Source organism: Peromyscus leucopus, chromosome X (genome assembly GCF_004664715.2).
Source record: "Peromyscus leucopus breed LL Stock chromosome X, UCI_PerLeu_2.1, whole genome shotgun sequence".
In the NCBI taxonomy this organism is placed as follows: Eukaryota; Metazoa; Chordata; class Mammalia; order Rodentia; family Cricetidae; genus Peromyscus; species Peromyscus leucopus.
In genome coordinates this window covers 48,129,427-48,146,217 of record NC_051083.1, presented here as the reverse complement: position 1 = coordinate 48,146,217, position 16,791 = coordinate 48,129,427, and positions in this window count along the sequence as shown.

Sequence of the window (16,791 nt, the reverse complement as noted above, 5' to 3'; positions counted from 1 at the left end):
ACTAATTCAAAACACTTAAAGTCATTATCACATGAATGGTCTTTTTGAGGTTAAATTCCACGTGTTTCCTTTGAGAAACAGAAATGAAAGGAATGATAACATGTGAGTCCTTTGCTGGTTCCCTTTCTTCTGGGTATTTTCTCTTTTTAAGAAACTATTCGCATGATGACGTTGAAATATTGTCCCCTCAGATGTTTTACGGTGACCAAGATCTTGAGTCATCTGGTTTTTCTACTTGTAATGCATAGTCATTCCTAAAAGGAAATGAGTTAGACCTTACTTTGTGTTTTTAGTTGAAGATAAATAACCTTGTTATTTACTTATCAATAAAGCACAAATAAATCATTATGAAGATTCAAAGAAATAGTTTCAAAGCACTCTGTAAAGGATACATTAGGTTGCATTTCAAATTTCATAAAGTCATTTCCACCTCAGTAGAGTTTTTATTTTTTCATTTTATTTTTATTGTTTTTTGTTTGTTTGTTTGTTTGTTTGGATTTTCAAGACAGAGTTTCTCTGTGTAGCCCTGGCTGACCTGGAACTCACTCAGTAGACCAGGCTGGCCTTGAACTCCCAGAGATCTGCCTTCCGCTGCCTCCATTGGCTATCACTGTCTGGCTCTCTGTAGGCTTTTGTAATGTGAGAAAAGAAGTTCTACTGAAAGGGTAAAATGCCATCAGGATTGTTAACATTGTCTAATTTTAATTGTGTATGTTAAATCACAAATCGCAGAATAGAACGTTTTATTCAAAATACCAGTTGACTCCTCTATAGTTAAATCTGTGGTATCACTTATGCATTTCAAAAACATACATACATTTCTGGAATTTTCTGTTACACTCATGTTTTTGACAGGTGTTAAAAGATTAAAACTAATAGAACATTTTACTTACTTCCAGAAAATTCTTAAGTGGTGTTAAATACACATTTAACAACAAATTTTCAAATGAAAATTGAAGTAAATATTCAGAAATTTATAATACTGGTGACACAATAACTTATTGCTGTGGGATTTTTACTATTCATGTACGGCTTATAAAAACTATTTGAATGAATTCTTAATTCATCCTATTTTCTCAATCAATATTTACTATCTAATAATACCAACATAAGGTAATTTACATAATGTAGAATCCTATTTTGTGTAGAAGAGAACAAGATACTGTACCAGATGACAGAGAACATTATAATTTTGCTTAGCCAATTGGTTGTGCAAATTAGGAAGTTTTAATCATTTTTATGTCAGTTTATTTTGATTGGCTCTGCATAAGACTCATATTCAAACAGTTGTACATTGTGACAAGAACTTAAAATGTAACAAGACCTTAAAATATAAGTTAAATATCAAACTCAGGACTTTATGGATATTCTTCTTTATGGTTTTGCTTAAATCATAGATTAAATTGAATCTAGGAAATGTGATATGGCAAATATCAAAAAGTCTACAAATGACTTGCTTATTTGAAAAAACAATATGGCAGCTAATTTTCCTTTAGCCAAAGAGAGTAGAAAAGAACAGAACAAATGAACACTAATGAAAGGTAAAATACTCCATGACACAGAGGGCAGAAAGTATCAATAATCTTCATGAACAATCAAGAAAACTATAAATTTTGGAGCATCAATGACTGACGTAAGTAAAACAACTAGTCTAGTTTGCCTGTTGTGTTTCGCAGCAGAGAATTATTACTGCATATTCTGTACCTGACAGCAAACCTGGTGATCTCAGGCTAAATGGAGAAGTATTTCTCAATTATTTTAAATTAAATGAAAAATTGGTTACTAAATACTGTATCATATGAATACAAATAATGATTTTGGCATGCTTGATACTATAACACAAAGATTTTGGAAGTGATGGCTTAGACTTTTAGAGCATGATGCCTCCAAGTAATAAATAGTTCTAAGTCCTAGATTTACTTAGAACAACCTGAGATTTAAAACTATCAGCAAATGTCAGAAATATAGAAGCAACTAACCACTGAATTTGTTATTAATGTTAGTGTTTTCTTAGTAAACCCTCCAGAAAATACTGTGTCCTTACAAGTGCTGTTGGTCTTTGTAATGTAAAATTAGAAACTGCAGTAGATAAGCAGCATCAAAACTTGGGACATCCTCTCAAAATAATTCCTCCCAAACTGTGGTATCAAAACACAATAAAAAACTTCTGAAGAAGAAATATTAACACTATAAAATTATACTTATTTCCCAATATCTGGAGAGAAAGACAAAATGAGAAAATCAGGAAAGCAAAGTTGAGCACCAACATAAAATAAATGACTTCAAAAAAGTAATTACACTGTTTAGTAGAAAAAAATAAATTAATTAACAGCTATGTAATTAAAACAAATCTTCTTTATAAAAGAATACACACATATTATCAGTTGTTTTTATCTGTAAAGAAAAAAGATACAACCAGACAATAATACTAAAGACATTGATGGTAAAAATACATAAACATCAAACTTGTTAAATTAATTAATTACCAATTCTTTTTCCTCAAGTTAATAATCAATTTCATCAATAGATTAAGTCTACAAGGGGATTTCCATTTTCCATATATTCTTTAGCATAAGCATAACTTGACAAACTGGGCATCGTGCCTGTAATGCTACCATTTAGAAGACCAAGCAAGATAAGGAGATCCTGAGTTTGAGGTGAGACCAAACAAAGAGCGGGGAGGGCGGGTAGAAGAGGGGTTGGAAAGGGAGAATAACTTGTAGACAGTGTTAAAACATTGATAGATATCTGAGTCTCAAAATAATTGAACACTAGGAAAATTATTTATTTATTTATTTTTATTTTTTGGCCAATTCTCACTAAGTAGCCCAGATTTGCCTGGAATTGAAGATTCTGCTTGAGCAGCATCCGAGCCACTGGGATTTCAGGCATGTGCTACTTACCATCTGTGAAAGTTTTGACCATGTAATGTGAGTGACTGATACTTTAGCAGACAGCATAAAATACAAAAGTATACTCATCCGGTTTCAAGATATTCAGTACTTTTTATGAAGACCTACAGCGTAGCAACAAATCATTTACTTTCTTATTTCAACTTTCAATCACTTATTCTGACAATGTAGTATCAACCAAATGTATTTATCTCATTAGATTAACTTGCTTAATATTGCATATGATTTTATTGTATGCTGGTATTAAGGAAAACATTTTAATGAATTTACAAAATTTCTTTTTTTTTCTTTTTTTCCTTTTATTTTATTTTACAATACCATTCAGTTCTACATAACAGCCACAGATTCCCTTGTGCTCCCCCTTCCTGTCCCCCTCCCCTTCCCCCCAGCCCACCCCCCATTCCTCTCCTCCAGGGCAAAGCCTCCCCCAAGGACTGAGATCTACCTGGTAGACTCAGTCCAGGCAGGTCCAGTCCCCTCCTCCCAGATTGAGCCAAGCGTCCCTGCATAAGTCCCAGGTTTCAAACAGCCAACTCATGCACTGAGCACAGGACCTGGTACCACTGCCTAGATGCCTCCCAAACAGATCAGGCCAGTCAATTGTCTCACCTATTCAGAGGGCCTGATCCAGGGCCCCTCAGCCTTTGGTTCATAGTTCATGTGTTTCCATTCGTTTGGCTATTTGTCCCTGTGCTTTATCCAACCTTGGTCTCAGCAATTCTCGCTCATATAAACCCTCCTCTTTCTCACTAATTAGACTCCCGGTGCTCCACCAGGGGCCCAGCCGTGGATGTCTGCATCCAGATTCCTCAGTCCTTGGATGGGGTTTCTGGCACAACTATTAGGGTATTTGGCCATCCTATCACCAGAGTAGGTCAGTCCCGGCTGTCTCTCGACCATTGCCAGCAGTCTTTTGTGGGGGTATCTTTGTGGATTTCTGTGGGCCTCTTTAGCTCTTTGTTTCTTCCTTTTCTCATGTGGTCTTCATTTACCATGGTCTCCTATTCCTTGTTCTCCCTCTCTGTTCTTGATCCAGATGTATTTATCTCATTAGATTAACTTGCTTAATATTCCACATGATTTTATTGTGTGCTGGTATTGAGGAAAAACATTTTAATGAATTTACAAAATTTCTTATCACCACAATTGTGGTGATAAAAGAATAAAACTTCTGGTTTTTGTCAGAAGCAAAAGATAGGGGTAAATTTTACACATTGGGTTACAACTCTCAAAATTATAGTATGAGGACTATGTTTTTGTCTATGAATCTCACATTTATACACTTTTATTAATTAATTAAATTATACCTTTGATAATGTATATAATGCATTTTGATTACTCTCCTCACCCTCTCTTACTACACCCCTTCTATCCCTAGCCTCCTCACCCTTCTCTACCAGTTCCTTTCTCAGATTCATGACTTTAGGATTGGTTTTATGGCCCATCTAGTTTATCCAGAGACACCTGTGTGAATATAGTATTGGGACTATCCACTGGAGACTGGTAGAGACACCAATGGGTACACAACTGAAGGCAACAGCTTACCCTTTCCCTGAATTTGTAGTTAACAGCTTAGCAGTGAGTCATGAGGCTCCCTGAGCCCCTCCTCTATCCATGTTTGGATACTGACAGGCTTATGCTAATGCATACCCTCACTGGACTCATTTTGATATGTATACCTTATACTACCATACTACTATTGAAGTTGTTCGTTTTAAGTCTAAAGAAGAATGCATTATTTGATGCAAGATTTTTGTGAACTAATCAGATCTCTGATCTTGAATTAATATTTCAAGGACATGAACCTTGTTAGTTAGGGATAGATATATTCTTTTTGTTTGTTTGCTTGCTTGCTTGTTTGCTTGTTTTTCAAGACAGGCTTTCTTTGTGTAGCCCTGAATGTCCTGGAACTAGGTCTATAGACCAGGCTGTCCTTGAACTCACAGAGATCTGCCTGCCTCTGCCTCCCTAGTGCTGGGATTATAGTCATGCACCACCACAGTCCAGTTATATTCTTATAATTCTTCATGGAATTGCCAAATCAATTCCAAATCAAAAACTTTCTGGAGTGTGGCTTTTGAAGTTGTAAAAATGTCACTCAAATTTTAGTGACTTCCACAATTATTGTAGGCCTTTTTCCCACCTAAAATCTTACCATACTAGAGCATCTCAAAAATAATAAACAACAGTAAATTTCATTGGGTACAATAGCAATTTTGATATTCCTGCACTAAACTGAGATAGAAACTATATTAAGATAACTTCACAGTGCATTTTTGACTTAAGTAGTCCAGAACATCTGACTGTGACAACGGTAAGTTTTTACTATTCTAAAATAGTGTGTGTGTGTGTGTGTGTGTGTGTGTGTGTGTGTGTGTGTGTGTGTGTGTAATGTGTAAGGAATCAAACTAAAACCATGCAGTATCAATATTTTCAATATACATGCTACCTTAAACCAACAGCTACAAGTTGGCAAGTTAATGTATTCCATAAGAAAATTATTCAGTAATCATTTCTGTACAGGCTAAAAATAAGTCTCTGGGTTTCTGTTCAATCAACTTTTCTTTACAGACATACATTTTATCTTAAAGGAGAGTCAGCTCATTTTGCTTTCCCTATAAAATTCTGTGATTGTCTCTATTTCCCACACTTTCCTTACATAGTATCCTTGAATGATTTATTTATAAAGAATGAAGAAGGTATTGCACTCAGCAACTATCACATGATAAGCCTGTGGAAGCATCAAATATATTGCAAGGAGTTTCCTATCTTTACATCAAATTTATTTTTGCAGGACTGTAAAATAACATATTTTCCAGATTCCATTTAAATTATGTCTTTAGTAAACAACATGTCCTCAGCAAAGTCTAATCTTAGAAATATGATCACTGATATCATTTTTAAAGTTTTCTCTTTACAGACTAGACTGAATGTCATCACTGATGTGCAATAGAAACACAATAGAATTAAGTAAATTCACAGCTACACTTCAAGTGTTCTGCATCAGGAAGTGGTCTTTATTCATAGTCATCTTCAAAATAGGCATGGGAATAACTTGCTGTGTATCACAAGAATGCTGGACATAGGGCGAGATATCAAAGAAAGGGACAGCAGGGATTTCTGCTGGGGTAGCACTGGAGATATGTGTTTTTGTGTTGCTATCTCTAAAGACATCTATGGCTTATAGATAAGACTGTATAGCTGACTATAACACCTATAGCATACTTAGCATTTAGACTTTTATTTTTAAGAATGAAGGAAATCTGTCACTAAATATGAATGTTGCATACATTAGCACTAGAGATAGTGATTTTGTAATTTTGATTGTACTTGCCTTAATTATTTCTCAAAAAGGAAAAAAATGCATATAAACAAATGAAGATGAGGATGATTGAAGAACATTGTTTAGAAATACGCAAGTTCTGAATTAATTATACTTTTTAAATATAATCTAAGACATAATAACAAAGAATATTACCTGGATTTGTGTAAAGAGTACATGTGAGCACATAAAAACAGCAGTTTGTATAAGCACAATATATTACACGTTGAGATTAAGAATTAATGATAAATTTGGTGTGACTGCTGGAAATTTAAAGCTTGGATGTTCAAAAGAACATTTATTACATGCATAAGAATATTTTTGTATAATATTGAGAAAGGTTTCAAAGTAGACTTTATTTATGAAGCACAAGTTTTAGAGAAAATAAACAGGGTATGTGTCCACTTTGTAAAATGTTTCTTTCAAGATTATTATTCACTAGTTAAATGGAAGAGTATGATGACTTGAAAAACTTGTTTGTGAATTGAACAGTCCCACCAAAAATAACAAAAAACAAATAAAGCAATGTGAATAAATTGCATATGCAAATTTCCTTTAATCAATGTCAATATATCCTAAAAAAAAGACCCACTTTTGTCAGTATAGTATTGGATATTTGGTTTAGCAGCTGATGAATAAATACATATCCATATTTCTTATAAGAAAATATAAATTACATTTATTTTCTAATATTTAGTATTTATGGAGTCAAAACTAACATATAAAGATAGTTCTTAATTTTATAAGAAGTTACATTTGTACTAAACAGATAGAAAATGTAGGAAGGTTTTAGAATGCAAATATTTACAAATTTGTGAGAAAAAAAGTATGAAAATGGTGTGCTAATTGGTATTATTCAGTATTTATATACTCAGCTCCTATATGTATGTATATATCTCCCATTTGTATGTATATTTAAATATGTTTTGTATACATTCTATATAATATAATTGTACTTAATTTAAGTACCAGATTTAAAGTCCACAAGTGTGTGGGGACTCAACAGTATGAAGACACAATCAAATGCCTCTTGAAGATTCAAATGAGAGGCAAGAACATTAAAGAAAATAATTATCCCAGATAAGGTGCAAAATTTTTTACACATGCTTTCCTAAGTATGATAAATTATTTTATGTAGGTTCTATGAACTCCTAATTGAGAAAAATAATAATAGAAATAGCATTCTTTGCTGGGGGTGAACATTGTAACACAAAAATCAGAAAAAGGGATCATAATTTTTAAGTAGGAGGCATTGTACTGCAGTGCTATAGAATGTGACAAGGTAATGAACTTACATAGATGCTGCTATTTTTTTATGTTTGGAAAACATTTCTTCCAAGAGGCAAAAGGGTATTAAAATGAAAACCTAATGTCTGGTATATCACAGATGTTTCTATACCCATGGTAAGTATTACTGCTTCTTAATGACGCATACTTATTCTGCATTTTGAACATCTGTGTAAAAGATTGTAGTTATTATTGTATCAGGTTGCACCCAGAGGAAATGTGAAAACCAAGGGTGGGTGGATAGATTTGCTCTAAACCCATTATAGACATTTATTTATGAAATAAAAAGAACATTTAATATCAATAAAAATATCAAAAATGAAAAATTGACCCATAGAAATTGACCCCATCTACTGTTCTTTTACTGACTCCCCAATTATTCTTTGCAGCATCCTTGATCCTTTATTTTTCTTATATTGGATCTAAGAATCTGGCTAAACTACCACTATAGAGTAGTCTTCTTTGTGTCATATCTTTAATCTATGTCTTAGAAACAATAAAAAAATAAAAGTAAATCTTTATATTGCCTCACTATCCACAAACAGAAATATAACCTCTTTCCTTTCTTCGGATGTTCTGAGCTTTCTGCTTCAATGCAGATAGTTTTTCATAGAGATACCACCTCAGGTCTAGGTTGTGGTTGTAGATTTCCTCTGACAGTGTTGAGTCAACTCAGAAAAACATTCTGGAGAAACTGGGGTATCCTCCATGATAAGAGTCTCAAAGTCTGATTTGGAGTTTTCTGAGCCCATGTCTGTTTAAAAGGCCTAAGAATATTCTGTCTTGCATAGACTTATGCTAATCAAGTATTTAAGATATTGTCTTCAAAACAAATGATGATTATTTATAGCAATCAGGGAGACCAGAATGTTCTTGTTTCCTTGTAGGAATGTGAATTCATAATCAGAAGTACATTCGGGAAATGAGAAATAAGAAAGAAGAAAGTGAATAGAAAGTGCTTAGTGTTAAGTATAAAGATGCATCTCTCCTTACCACTGAGATATAATAGCTATTCCAAATCTACCTTCTGGGATTTTCCTTCCATACACAAAACTAGAAAGAGACCAGTTCTGACTATTGATGTTTTCTTCTTCTGGATGTGTTGATGCCCTTGCTCTCCCATTAAATAACAACTTTATTTAGGATCCTATAACCATGCCGCCATCTCTTTTCCTGGATTGTTAAAATTAATGAACTGTCTCAACTTTCCATTTGTAACTCTCTTCCTGTCCTAGGTGTTCTCCTTATGCATGTTGTCTATTTTGAGTCTTGAAAAGTAATCTTGCTCTTCAACTTTTGAGTCACATGTTTTTCTCTTGTTGCTAAATAAATTCAATGAAAGAGTAAGATACATCTATTTGAGCTGATGATGTTGATAATCGAATTAAACACTACAGACCTATTTACCTCTTGAAACATAAATATAAAAGAACATCAGGACAATATTCCTAGGATTTGCTTTGATATTTTGATAGAAGAGAGTCAATGGTTAGTTTGTTCAGATCATTTAATCCCCCAAAAATTACTTTTGCCAGTGTTGCTAGTTTATTAATTTAACAACATAGAAATCCTGTCATGGACAGCAGAATATGGAAAAGAACATACATATAACATAGTTTAAGTTGAGATCTTGTCCATGTTATGAGGCCTTCTTTAGGCCCAAATTTCATGTCTGGAAAAAAAGTTAGACAGTGATATCTTCTACAGAGGTGAGTTGTCAAAGTTTCCTGGTTGCTTCATTCACCTTTCATTAATACCAGGCATTGTTGTAGGGTCTGGTGACACACTGGGTAATCACATCCATGGCGTTCTTTAACCATGGGTCTAACTCTCTGATAGAGGGTAATATAAATGGCAGAGGGGAAAATGAGAAAATTGTTACATGCAATCACAATGTTAATGGAATGAAATTGCTACCTAGAAAAGTTAATATACATGGAATGAATATGGGAGGCTATATATAATGGGGGAAATGATGACTAAACCTACAATCAAGAGAAAAAGATAGCCAGTGCCTTAGTTTCTTTTCTATTACTGTGATGAAATACCATGGCCAGGGCAACTTATAAAAGAAAGCATTTAATTGATGGCTTGCTTACAGTTACAGAGGATTAGTTCATTTCCATAATGGGAGGAGGTATGGCAGCTAGCAGATATTGCCTTAGAGCAGAAGCTGAGAGTTCACATCCTGATCTGCAGGCAGCAGGCATAGAGAAAGCAACAGGACCTGGCATGGGATTTTAGAACCTCAAAGCTCAGTGACACACCTCCTCTAACAAAGCCATACCTCCTAATTTTTTCCAAATAGTTCTCTTATCTGGGACTATGTATTCATATACATGATCTGATGGGGGCCATTCTTATTCCTACCACCACCACCAGGAAAGGGGTGGGCATCAATAGCTGTTCACTTTAAAAGATCAGGTAACACAAAGGCTTTGAGGAAGAAATGGAAGATTACTGTTACTGAGTCTCCAAATTCATGAGCAGCAGAGGGACATGGGAGGGGAAGAGAAAGAGGGAAGAAGGATGGGAGGGAGGCAGGTTGGGAGGGAGGGAGTTTTGGAAGGCGGGAGAGGGAGATTTCTCTCCATCGATATTTTTGTATAGTATATAAAATTGTACATGCTAAATGAAGTGTAGCTATTTCTATTTATCAGATTTAAATGAAAAATTGTTTGCTTTAAAGTTGTTTTATATTTAGTTATTATTAAGTACATATATATAACATACATATGTATATAATATTTTATCTTTTCTTTTCAAAATATGATCCAGTTATAGTTTATCAGTGATGTTCATGAAGGCCTTTTTGTTTGGTTGGTTTTTGTTTTTTGTTTTTCGAGACAGAGTTTCTCTGGGTAACAGCTGTGGCTGTCCTGAAACACTCTGTATACCAGGCTGGCCTCAAACTCACAGAGATCTGCATGCCTCTGCCTCGTGAGTCCTAGGATTAAAGGCATGGGCCACCATCACCTTGCTGTTCAGGAAGATCTTTAACAGTTGGTAATGAAGGTGACATATACTCACATGTCTTCATATTAACTATGCAAAAAAATATGAAACTAAAAGCTATAAAATTAAAACATATACTCAGAATATGGACATGACTGTGCAATTTGAACCATAAGTTAGTTGTGGTCTATAGGATTCTTGTGGGTAAGGGTAATGAAGGCCAGAAATACTAACAATCTCATCTATAACTTCTCTAAGACATGTAAATAAAGTGTAAAGTAAGGACTTGGTAAAGTGGAAGAGATACATATTAACTTGGTTCTCTATTACTCTGTAGCAAACTACGTCAGAAGTGAATGATGTACAACAGCCGGCACTTCACTTCTGTTCATGTAAATTGATTACTATCAACTGGAAGCCACTAGATAGTTCTTCTATTGGCCTCTCATTCAGTTTTGGTCATACTGGAGGTGGGAATGGTGTCTTTGGATACTTAAGTGGGATGGAAGGATGACTGTACTTACCAACTTTTGCATGTAGTTTCGAGTGTCTATTCCTCACCTGATGCCTCCACAAGTTCTCTTTTTCTGGGCTCTCCAGCTGATTACTAGTCTTCTGTGTCAGTTTGAATGTCCAATAGTGCAACAGTGAATACAGTCATGACTTCTTGATGCTCATAATGACTCTTACCAGTAAATTTCATTGGGTACAATAGTAATTTTGTTCAAGTGAATGAAGACAGAAAGTAGGATACATTCCTTATGGGAGGGGAAGTGTGTATGCAAGCACATGAGTTCTGGAAAGCACAGTTTACTTGACCTTTGTTCAAGATGTCAGACATAGAATCAATGAGAAGAGCAAGATGTATGGAGCTGAATGCTCTGTTTAGAACCTAGGCAATGGCTGCACACCATGGTATATGTAGACTTGTTCTGTTAGACACACAAGTCCACAACTGCTTTCAGCATCTCAGCAAAACTTTCTAATCTGAAATGCCCGTTATTCCCACCAAATTTAACCCACACACACACACCACATACTCATACATACACACAAATACAAATGTACACACACACACACACACACACACACACATGCACACACACACCAAGAAAAGCCGTTCTACTCTCTTCCCTTCTTGTGGACAAGGGTTCTTGCTTGCTGTGTTTACAGAGGAAAATAGGGTGCTGGCTGATTGGAGAGAACTGCATACTGCCTTTCAATTTTACTGGTAATAAACTCATACTAAATCTCCATTGGCAAAGACACTGAGAATAAGTCTCTATATAAATAAAGATTTAGAGATGCATAAGGTTAATTTATTTCCTATCTGAAGTCTTCAGAACTAGGTACAAACCACAAATACAGTTTTCTAGCCAAGAGGTCACACTAACTCTTTGAATAAGTTGAAGTTATGTTAAATACTCATTAGCATTTCTTTGATCAAATGTATATTTTCTTCCTTTTCACAACTTTCAAATGCAAATATGTGCTTAAACTTTAGCCACCAAGCTTCAACTAGGAGAACATGCACAGAATGTTTAAAAATGCAAATCCGCACCTCTGAAAGGAAAGAGTGAACCTTCCCTTGACTTCACTCTCTTGTACATAGCAGCAAGTAGTGGGAAGTATGATTAAATGCAATCTCTCTGAACTCTTCCATCAAGAAGTGTATGTATTACCAACTGAACTACCAGTGCCTGTCTTTTAGAAGTCTTACCAAAATGCCATCTGTGCCCCAGGAGATTCCAAATGGAACGCAATTACAGTTAAATTGAAACACCATTAAGAAAAAGTCCAATTACTGTTCTAACAGACCAAATAAAAAGTTTTGTTTGAAATTCAACTCGCCGGGCGGCGGTGGCGCACGCCTTTAATCCCAGCACTCGGGAGGCAGAGGCGGGCGGATCTCTGTGAGTTCGAGGCCAGCCTGGTCTACAGAGTGAGTTCCAGGAAAGGCGCAAAGCTACACAGAGAAACGCTGTCTCTAAAAAAAAACAGAAAAGAAAAAAGAAATTCAACTCAGTCATTTCACTATTCAGATGATTTTTAAAGTAAACATGGATTATGAAGTCAAATGATGGTAGGGACTTAGAGGAATAAATCACCCATGTTGCTTTATTTTAAAAAAAAGCTATTAATTCAAGAAAGGATGTCATTAGGAGGTTAAAATTTATTTTAAAAAATATTAATTGCAAATAAATATGTACATGCTAATTAAAAATTGCACTGAAAGTTGGTAAAGTCACAAAGAAATGGAGAAATGAAAGAAATGAGGAAATGAATATAACATAATTACCTCCAGGTAAAGGGCAAGTTCATACAGTGATCTCCCACAATGAAAAGACTGTCCATTATTATCTGCTCTTATTTTATTTTATTTTTTGTTTTTGTTTTTGTTTTTTGAGACAGGATTTCTCTGCGTAGTTTTGCGCCTTTTCTGGAACTCACTTTGTAGACCAGGCTGGCCTCGAACACACAGAGATCCGCCTGCCTCTGCCTCCCGAGTGCTGGGATTAAAGGCATGCACCACCACCGCCCTGCATCAGTCTTTATTTTAAAGGTTGTTTTTTTGTTGTTGTTGTTGTTATAGTAGGCTGTACTACGGTGGATCAAAGACAAGAAAGTCACAATTTTTTTAAATTATATTTTGAAGGTCTGGAGAGATGGCTCAGTGGTTAAGAACACTTGCTACTCTTCCAGAGGATTTGGATTTTAGTCCTAGATCCCATATATGGTGTTTCATAACTGTCTATAACTCTAGATCCAGTAGATTTGATCCCTTCTTCTGGCCTATGTGGGCACCAGGCACACACATGGAATACAGACATATATACAGACAAAACGTTCATACACATAAAATTAAAAACAACAACAAATTACATTTGGACAGGGGGTGGGGTGATGACTTCTTGGTTTTTTTTTGGGGGGGGGGGGGGGGTTGAGACAGGGTTTCTAAGTGTAGCTTTGGAGCCTGTCCTGGAACTTGCTTTGTAGACCAGGCTGGCCTCTGAACTCACAGAGATCCGCCTGCCTCTGCCTCCCAAGTGCTGGGATTAAAGGCATGTGCCACTACTGCCCGGCAAGGGATGATGACTTCTAAAAGCACAAATGAACTTGCACATGAGTTCTACTAAACACTGATGATGGGATAGAGAAATAGCCCAGTGGGTATAATGCCCACTGTACCAGAATAGAGGACCTGAGTTTGGACTCTAATACCAACACAAAAATCTGCACATGGGAACTAGAGATGGTGGGTGGTGGTGATGGTGGTAAAGCCTTTGGAACAGAAGAATGAGAACCTTGAGTTCACGGTATCACTGAAAATGGTGCAGTTGCCCACCTGAAATTCCAGCCTGCCTGTAATACCATCAACCAGTGTGAGCAATAAACAGACACAAGGGAGCCCTTGAGAGAGAAGGCTAGCTAGAGGATTTGTGTCATTATGCTCTGGGTTTAAATGAGAGATCCTGCCTTAATATATATGGTGGAGAGCAATCAAGGAAGACACTTGAGAAAAACCTCTGGTTCCTAGAAGCACATACAACACATAGACACTCATGTTACAAGGGAAAATGAGGTTTCTTTTTTTCACTCTTAGTATCATTAATAAAAGAATTTAAGGTTGGAGAGATGGTTTAATGTTTAAGAATGCTTCCTGTTCTTCCACAGTACCTGAAATAGATGCCCAGCACTCATGTCTGGCAGATTAGTCACCTGCAACTTCAGCTCCATTTCTGGTCTCCATGGGCACCCCCTCCAACACACACACACACACACACACACACACACACACACACACACACACAAATACATCTTTAAAAAGAAAATAATCTGAACATGGAATCCAGTGGAGGTCAATTTTATTAATGAGAGAAAAACAATAAGCTGTACATTGTGACAGTTGTCAATGGGGGGGATACAGAAGAGGAGGTGAGAAAGCAATGTTTAGCAAAGACATTTGGCAACCAGCCACATTGTGAAAGAGGAACATGTCACTTCAGAGAAAGAAGGAGAAAAATCTAAAGGACGTCAAAAATCCAAAGAGAAAACATGCTTAGGTATTTGTTCAGTATCTAAAAGAAAGAGATTTAAAGGGAAAAGTTTTTCTGCCCTTGGTAGTTGCTATGAATCCCAAAGCTATTATTTTCATGCTGTTGCAAATATAGCTGGTTTTAACCTTTGATTGGTCAAAACTTTTACCTGTATTTAGGTTAGTGCTCTTTTTGGCCATGTGCTTTCTTCAGCACATTTGCTGGCTTTGATGGATTAGAATGTAGTCTCTACAATCTATTTGTAATCATAGTCACAGTTCTTTCACATGCAGAATTTTCCCATGGGATCTGCCCTTTTCATTCCATATAGCTTTGCCACTCTATCAGCTTAAACACAATTCTCATGAGATCATCTATCACAGTGGTTCTAAACCTTCCTAATTCTGTGACCCTTTAATACATTTCCTCATGTTGTGGTTGACCCACAATCATAAAATTATTTTCATTGCTACTTCATAACTGTAATTTTGATACTCTTATAAATCATAATGCAAATATCTGTGTTTTCCGATGGTCTTAGGCAACCCTTGTGGAAGGGTCATTTGACCCCCAAAGAGAGTACAACCCAAAGTTTGAGAACCACTGAGCTAGCAGAAAAGGCCTAGGTACAAAATGCTGTAAGAAAGATAACAGACATGTAGAGACTAGTCTGTAGATGCAGACTCATTCCGAGAAGGGCTATGAGATGGGTGAGGTAGTTTGCTACTGCTCAGGGCAGTCTCCCCCAGCATCCACCTTAAGAGCTATCTTCACTCAAACCTCCCAGAATGGAAAGGAGTAAATTTGTCAAATCTGCATGGGGGGGGGCTCTGAATAATAAATCCCAAATTATACCTCAATGGATCCCAATGCAATACTAAATTTCTAAAGGAATGGCATAAGGTCACCTGACTGAGGAAGTTGTTACACACTGACAACTTCATATCATGGAAAAGAAAGGATTAATATTTGCTACTCATTTCTATTAGAGATCAAAGCGTGTATTTTATGGTATCAGAAAGGATTTCTAAATAGTTAGTTTTATTTTATTGTAACTATATAATGTGCCTTGGGCAAATATTAGTGTCATTTCTTAGAGTCAAACTTATTAAGACTGTGCCTTTGCAGTGTTTGTGCAACTGCATATATTTCCAAATCCATCCATTTTATTATTTCATTAAATGTGTTTTCACTTTTAAAATGTACTCAAATGTTCATGGACTCAGTAAAAGAATTTTGAATCACTATGTTACCCTTTTGATAAGAAATATCCAACCTTGAAATTCTTAAGACCATTTCTGATACACATAAAGTATCTTAAGTCAATAGCACAAGTCTTCTCTCTATAAAATATTTAAATTCATTTCTTAATGTAAATTTTAGGAGAACTATCGGATTTGGATTATCCTATAAGTGTCAACAATATTTTAAAACAAATAAAATTACAATAGTGTAGCTAGAGTTTTCCTACCTGGCCCACAGTCAGGACAAATCTTTCTTACCCGCCAGTCCCACAGCCGCTCAGACCCAACCAAGTAAACACAGAGACTTATATTGCTTACAAACTGTATGGCCGTGGCAGGCTTCTTGCTAACTGTTCTTATAGCTTAAATTAATCCATTTCCATAAATCTATACCTTGCCATGTGGCTCGTGGCTTACCGGTGTCTTCACATGTGGCTTGTCATGGTGGCGGCTGGCAGTTGTTCTGATTCAGCCTTCCACTTCTCAGAATTCTTCTCCTCCTTTTTCCACCTATACTTCCTCCTGCCTGGCCACTGGCCAATCAGTGTTTTATTTATTGACCAATCAGAGCAACAGATTTGACATACAGACCACCCCACAGCACAATAGTTCTTCATAAAAGCACCAAATCTTATATTTAAGTACTTGGCAGTATGTGCATTCAAAGGTACCTAGAAGGTTCCATAAACTGGGTTCATCAAGGAGAAATGATCTTTCACTATGATTAGTGATTTGACATCATTAGGGTATTCCAAAGACAACATGAATATCTTTAGGGAATTCAAGTTTTGTAAGTACTCCTGCTTCAGTACCTTCCCTTGAACTTCAGGTCATACTTGTTTCTTTTTCCAGTGCATATTTAAATTATGGTCTTCAATATCTCTAATAGAAGTAACCCATGTTACTTCAAATATAAAGAATGACAAGGCCTCTGTTAACATCTTCTATGACATTAGAACAACTATTCTTTATTCATTAGACAAAATCTACTGCTTTGATGCCCTAGCCAAGCAACAACAATTTGACACTCAGAA